The sequence below is a fragment of the Mus caroli genome, chromosome 18 (assembly GCF_900094665.2).
Source record: "Mus caroli chromosome 18, CAROLI_EIJ_v1.1, whole genome shotgun sequence".
NCBI classification, from domain to species: Eukaryota; Metazoa; Chordata; class Mammalia; order Rodentia; family Muridae; genus Mus; species Mus caroli.
The window spans coordinates 65,890,245-65,897,197 of record NC_034587.1 but is presented as its reverse complement, the minus strand read 5'-3'; positions in this window follow the sequence as shown (position 1 = coordinate 65,897,197).

The window sequence follows — 6,953 nt, the reverse complement described above, 5'->3', positions numbered from 1 at the left end:
AAAAAAAAAAAAAAAGACCCAAAGATGGTGCTTCTTTGGTTCAGAAATAGCTCATTCTTTTTGTTACTTCAAGTACGGGGCATGCAGTGGAGGCTTTAAAAATCTGTTTTGTAGACAAATAGAATGTTAGGATGATCAGCGTATGAGGCCATGTGTTTAAGAGACTGCAATGGAGAATAAATATTGCTAGGGATACATACGTCCTAACTGGTCACCAGAGGATTGAGAAGAAGTTTGTGACACAGTTTCTCAGTGGAGTTTCCTCCTATTTGGTGGCTCACTGTCTATCTTCACAGGCAATAGGAGGAGAGCCTGATGTGTAAGCAGGTGTTCCTTCTTCAAAGTTGCTGCCATGACATTGCTGGCCTTCCCCTGTAGTCTTTTTCTCATTCATTGCCTAGAGTATATTCTTTGTATATATTCTTAAGCGACACCCCTCAGATGTGCCACGTGTTGTTTACTCTTCATTGGTGTGGTGCTCTCAGCCCGTTGTAGGACAACGGAGAATTTGCCTGTTTGCTTGGCGTCTATCGACGATCCCTAAGGGTTGCTGCTACTGAACATCTTGAGTCTTCACCTTGATGGTTCACCTTCATTGTTACAATGAAACCACCGAGTGATTCTCCAAGGTCATTGATTGCTGAGGATAAAACGTAATTCTCCAACTTCCAGGTTTTCAGATTTTTCTGAGGACTTTGATCCCAGATGGCTGAAAGAAGCAATTCCTTCTGGCCCTACCAGGGTAGAATTATATAAGTTAACAAAGATAGTATACTGTTATCACAGTCACCTATCAAAAGGTTTCCTGGGCTGGAGAGATGGCTCAGAAGTTAAGAGCACTGACTGCTCTTCTAGAGGTCCTGAGTTCAGTTCCCAGCAACCACATGGTGGCTCACAACCATCTGAAACGGGGATCTGATGCCCTCTTCTGGTGTGTCTGAGGACAGCAACAGTGTACTAATACATAAAAAAAGAAAAAAAAAAGGTTTCCTGTTCAATGTATTTGTGAGATTAGTGAGGGGGTAACAACATGGTAAATAATCATGAGATGGACACAGGGATCAGACTTTACAGATATGAGTAAGAGTGAGGTCAGATTGCCAGGTAGGGAATATTTGGTAAACCCGAGGAGCCTGGTTGTCTATGGCAGTGAAAATAGAAGTCAGGATGCAGAGATGAAGACAGCGGGCTCAGTGGGTAAAGGTGCTTGCTACCCAGCTGGATGGTCCAAGTTTGATCACTGAGACCCACAATGCAGAAGGATAGAATTCACTTGTAATCGTTGTCTTCTGACCTCCACAGTGCACGGCAACATGTGCCTCCTGCCAACAATGAAAGAATAAATGATTGTGCTTATTGTAAAAGACGAAAGAAGAGAAGAAGGAAGCACTGTCTAGGTATAAAACATGCATATACAAGTAGAGAAATAGGGTAAAGCCGAACTTTTGCTGTTATCAAGGTTCTGTTACCTGTTAGAAGGAACCAGGTACCCATCACTGGCCAAATTCTTCCATTTCTGTTATTTACCCCATTTCTTAGTAATTTACACAGAAGGTGACTGGATTATATGTAGGTGGAACATTTGGCATAATTACAGATATTTTTCGATGCCTTGGATAGTCGCAATTCTTTCCTTATATTCTGGGACATCTCCCAACTTTCCCTCTTCCCTATCCCAGTATAATACAACTAAATACATAAATTCAAGAAAAAGGGTGAAAAAGATTTGTAAGTCTTAGTGTGTGTCTTAGGGTTTCTGATGCTGTGAGCAAATACCATGATCAAGGCAACTCCTATAAAAGAGAACATTTAATTGGGGTTGGCTTACAGTTTTCAGAGATTCAGTCCATTATCATCAAGGAGGGAGCATGACAGCGTTCAGGCAGACATGTGGTAAGAGCTGAGGGTTCTACATCTTGTTCCAAAGGCAAACAGGAGAAAACTGGCTTCCAGATAGCTAGGATGAGTATCTTAAAGCCCAAGCCCACAGTGACACACTTCCTCCAACAAAGCCACACCCACTCCAACAAGGCCACACCTCTACATAGTGCCATTCCGTGAGCCAAACATATTCAAAGCATCAGAGTATGAGTTGAAAAGACTTGGAGACACACATATTTGCTATTCTCAGCCTTGGTCAAATTTTGAGATATTATCGGTCCTGAGGCCAAGAGGAAAGACAAAAGTACCCCCAAAAGGGGAGCAGGATGTGAAAAGATGACTTTCCTCTAGGTTTCTGAGGGATGAGGAAGCCATTTTAGCACCTGGTGGTCCAGCTCATTATTAAAAATAAAAGCATCTAGGGTAACACTCAATATGCTACCCCAAGCTTTGCTACATGCCCCAAGACATATAATTACCCCAGACTGGAGGCTTGAGTGGTGATGGCAAGGACAGGAACCCCTTGGCCCTTCCCAAGGGGACTGTAGATGCAGTGAGAAGGAAATCCTCGATGGACAGGGGAAGTGATGGAAGGAGCTGATGTGTTGTATATTTTATAAGAGTAGCTTTCCCCATGTCCTTGAGGACAGAGGTCTGCCTTTCTGAACTGATGCACCCTCAACAGCTAGCGACAGTCCTTGGTACCAGATGCATTCAGAGGTAGGAAGAAGGGGAGGGAGAGCAAGCTAAAGATGCTGAGGGAAGATATAAATAGACCACAGAAGCACAGTCATGAGGGGGGGGGAAGGAAAGATTGATACAAAGTTGCAAGTTCTTCCCAACTAAGATAAAAAGAGAAACACTTAACTCTGATTCTCCAATAGGCTGGGGGGAAAAAAGGTTCAAACAAACAAATAACCAAACACAAAAGTCAATTATATCCTTTAAGTCTCACTTAAGTCTCATAGTTTACATTAAATCTCCTTCCCCCTGAACTAGTCCCCCCTCCCTTTACTTTCTCTGTGTACATTGTATGTATTCACATGTAGTGGAGGCTCGTGGTCCACACTGGTACCTTCCTTAATCATTTTGCGTCTGGTTTTCTTTTGGGAGAGAGAACAGGGAGCCCACTGGTCTGGGTGGGTTTACCTCTTAGCAACCTGCCCGCCCTGCCCAGTGCTGGGCCAGAGGGGCCACTCCATCCCACTTGGCCTTTCCATGATGCTGGGACCCAGACTCACATCCTCAGATTGCTACAGCAAGTGCTTCTAGGCCCTGAGACATCTCCCCAACCCCTAAATTTATCTTCTTTGTAGTTCTATTTCTCACCATATGACATGTCTAGTCGAGTTGACAGGTTAAAAAATAATCAAGACAGTCTGAGAAGCTCTAAAGGATGAAGACACAGGGTTATATTTTAAGTGTTCAGGATTCATATTTAGAAAGACACGTCACTGTCATCGTCAGGCAATGCTCTCTACTCTAAAGGCAGAATTCTGGTGAAACTGTGTTTCGAATGCCGGATAAACTGTGCGTTCTCACGCTCTCAGAATTTTTCCTTGACTAATTTTTCCATCATGGCTCATATGGTCCTCCTTTAGGAGCACAGGAGAAGGTCTTCCATGTGCAGAAATGATGTGGGTGCTGAAGACCCAAAGAAGAATGTGATGTAGCATCTTTCAAACGAGCCCAGGGTCCAGCAGGGTGACAGATGCGGATATGGTGCCACACTGAGGTCTTACAGCACAAGCCTGCTTCACTGTGCATGTCCCTATCGACCTATACTATCCCTTTCATGGTGACAGCCTGCCAGCTTCATGTGTGGTAGAGCCTAGACTCCAGCAAGGACTTCAATTTTGCCAGGTTCAAGCCCCCGATTCGAGGAGCTTAAGTCCTGCCTCCTTCCCAGCAAACGTAGCCAAACCCTGTTTTCCAAACAAGTCATGAATACAATGTCCCTTTCCTTCAATCACAGCACTTCAAGTCTTATCTGACTATGACATTTGGGGTTTTGGCTGGGGACTACCTGATGCTTCTCATTTAAGGCCTTTGTGGGCCTAGAAGCTGGGATTTCCCTACCTTCCTCTGCAGCTCTTACAGTGAGAATTTAGGTTTCTTAAAAAGCCCAGTTATATTGCATAAATATGTTTGTGTTTTACTCCCAGGTGTGGGATATGGGGCTGCTTCAGTTTGTCCACAGCCATTAACCATGACTGTCTCGTGCTTTGGGAGGAGTGTGATTTTTTGCCAGATGCAGATAGTTTAAATCTGGGACCTCTGGGGAGGGTATAAATAGGAGAGCCCTGAGAGGGCCCGTGGTGGCTGCTGCTCTTCCTGCTGCTGTCTCTGCGGCTGCTTTTTCTATTGCTGTTTTGCTAGATTAGTGGTTGGAGATATTCTGACCATGGAGATTGGATGTGCCCCAAGGAAGGTGATGCCCTTAATCAGCAGGAAGTCGTCTTTTAAAGAGTTCAATGCCCTGCTTCTTCTCACACCTTCATTCTCTCCTACCTCGTGTTGTGGGATTGGAAGGAGTTGGGGTGGAATAGTAGTTGGAAGGGTAGGAGATGTTAGAACCCAATAAAGTAGCTCCAAAGAGTACACTGACTCTTTCCTCCATAGAACATCTGTTGTTGAGGTCTTCCAAATATGCCTCTGGCTGAAGTCTAGCCAAGACAGCCTGAGCTCTCCCACTATGCCCTCTCTTGGGCAGAACCTCATGATACCCAAGAGGATTGCCTCTGGCAATTTCCAGGATGCTAGAAGGAGGGAGCTCGTGCTTCTCTCGGGGTTGTCCTAGCTCCGTCTCTAGGATCTTTGACCAGAGCCACCGAGAAAGGCTCATGAGGTTAGAAGCAGCCACTCACTGATAATTTGTGCTTGTGTCAAGAAAAGTATAGAATTGTGGACTAAATGATTACTTGATGAAATACGCACAACACAACACACACAAACACGTGTGGGGGGGAAGAGAGAGAGAAGAGAGAGAGAGAGAGAGAGAGAGAGAAGAGAGAGAGGAGAGAGAGGAGAGAGAGAGAGAGAGAGAGAGAGAGAGGAGAGAGAGAGAGGTGTAAGAGTATATCAGTGGGAACGATAAGATACAAATTGCTGTTTTTCAATTCCTTAGCCTGATCATGAGAGCGTGTTTAATACACTTCAATATATGCATTTGGGGGGAAGAGATTTTTATGTAGATCGTAGAAGAGCTTGACAGAATGTGTTCTTTGCGTTCACTCTTGGTTGACCGGAGCTTGAGGGTTACTGTCACTGACAATCTGATTTGCCAGTATGCTGCCCCACCCCTCACTTCAAGAAGGAAGGAAATCTATTGAGCTGTTGTAATTTGGAAGCTAGAGAGCTATTTCAAAATCAGGGTACTTACAGTCAACCTTCAACTCTGATATATTCAGACAAAAATAATTATTACAAACTGAATATTGCTAAAAAATTCATTAGTTTTTGAGCTGATGGGGGAAAATAGTCACAAATCATCAACTTGTCAAACATCAGCATCGGCTCCAACAAGTTCCAGTTGACATCTTAACACTTTCTGCTCGCAGGAGTCCCGCACACTGCAGGATCAAAGAGCCGGGAAGAACACGCACAGATTGAGTCTGGGCCTGAGAGAAATAGCACCTTGGTATAGAAGCAGTTTCTCTCCTTAGCCCTCAGTCACTGGGTGTGTGATTTTCCCGATACCAGGGCTTTCTGATGCCGGGAGTAAAATTCTCTGCTGAAGCCTTTGACAAGCCTCAGCTCCTGACGTCTCACTCTCAAACCCTACTTTAAAAGCACATCTGTTAGTTTAGAGCATTTTTAGTTTATTGAAGAAGCCTTCACAAAGAAAAAAAAAACAGATGACGAAAATCTCATCTGTCAAAACTGTTATTAAAACCAGTAACAGTGTGAAATTTTGTTTAAATCGAAAGCATCATTTATTTTTATCAAACATTTTATAAACAATCATATTTGAGAAAGATTTGGGGGACCTGGAGAGCCCTCGACGGAAGGCGGCTCATTATGCTACTTCCTTTATAACGTGTGGCACCCACCGGGATGGGCTGTGCTGCCTCCCTCTAACTTCCTGTGGTACCAATAGGGTGAAGATACCAGCACAGAGCAGAGATGGACCTTCTGAGAGTAAACAGAGAGCAGGCAAAAGTCACAGACCTGATAAGGTGGAAGAAACTGAAGTCTAGGGTGACTGACAAGATGCCCACCTGATCTGTCATTTGCTGATTGACATGGCCCCAAAATACGAAGTCCCCAAGAGAGTTTAGAAAAGCAAGTGGAAAGGAAGGATGGAAAGATCAAGCTGAGTAGGGTGTGTTTGTGTGTGTCATGGTGCACACAGCTGACTTCACACTCAGACCTGCTACTGATATCAAAGGGGGCATTTCACAGCCAGGAGGAGTAAAAGACACCCTTAAGCAGGGAACAAGATGAATGTCAAGTTCATTTAGTGGATCCTTCATGCAATCCAGATGTTTGGCAATGTGGAGACAAAACATCTGACACTGTGTGCTGCACAGACTCAACCTAGGAATATACAAAAGATCTAGTTTCACATTCTCAACGTCTTTGGCTGTCCTGGGTTAGCAGCTCTGAGAAAGAAACTGCAAAAGAAACGCCGGTGACATAAGACTGAAGATTAGCCCATGGTGGCTTCTCTTTCCTTTTTCTCAGCCATACATGCTTGGGACCCTTCACCTGGGATTGTGCAAAGGTTTCGCCACGAGGGTGGAGCAAGGGATTGGGGGACCAGGATGTAAGAGGGCTTGGCAGCACCTCAGTTCCCTTGTATTCTCTTCAGGGAGGACTGGGCATCAGACATCTACTCTATCTTTCATTCCTCAGGTTTCTTCAACTGTAAAAAAAAATGCTACTCATCTGGAGTCACCAGGGCTGGATGCACCAGGGCAAACAGATCCATAAGCAGAGACCGTGGGCGTCAACTGAGGTTATGGTCTCATCTGTGTCTCTTCATCTAAAAGAAGACAAAGCAGATTTTTCAAGTTTATTTCTAAAGTAGCAATACTGAACTGTCTAGAAAAGAAACACATATTCACATT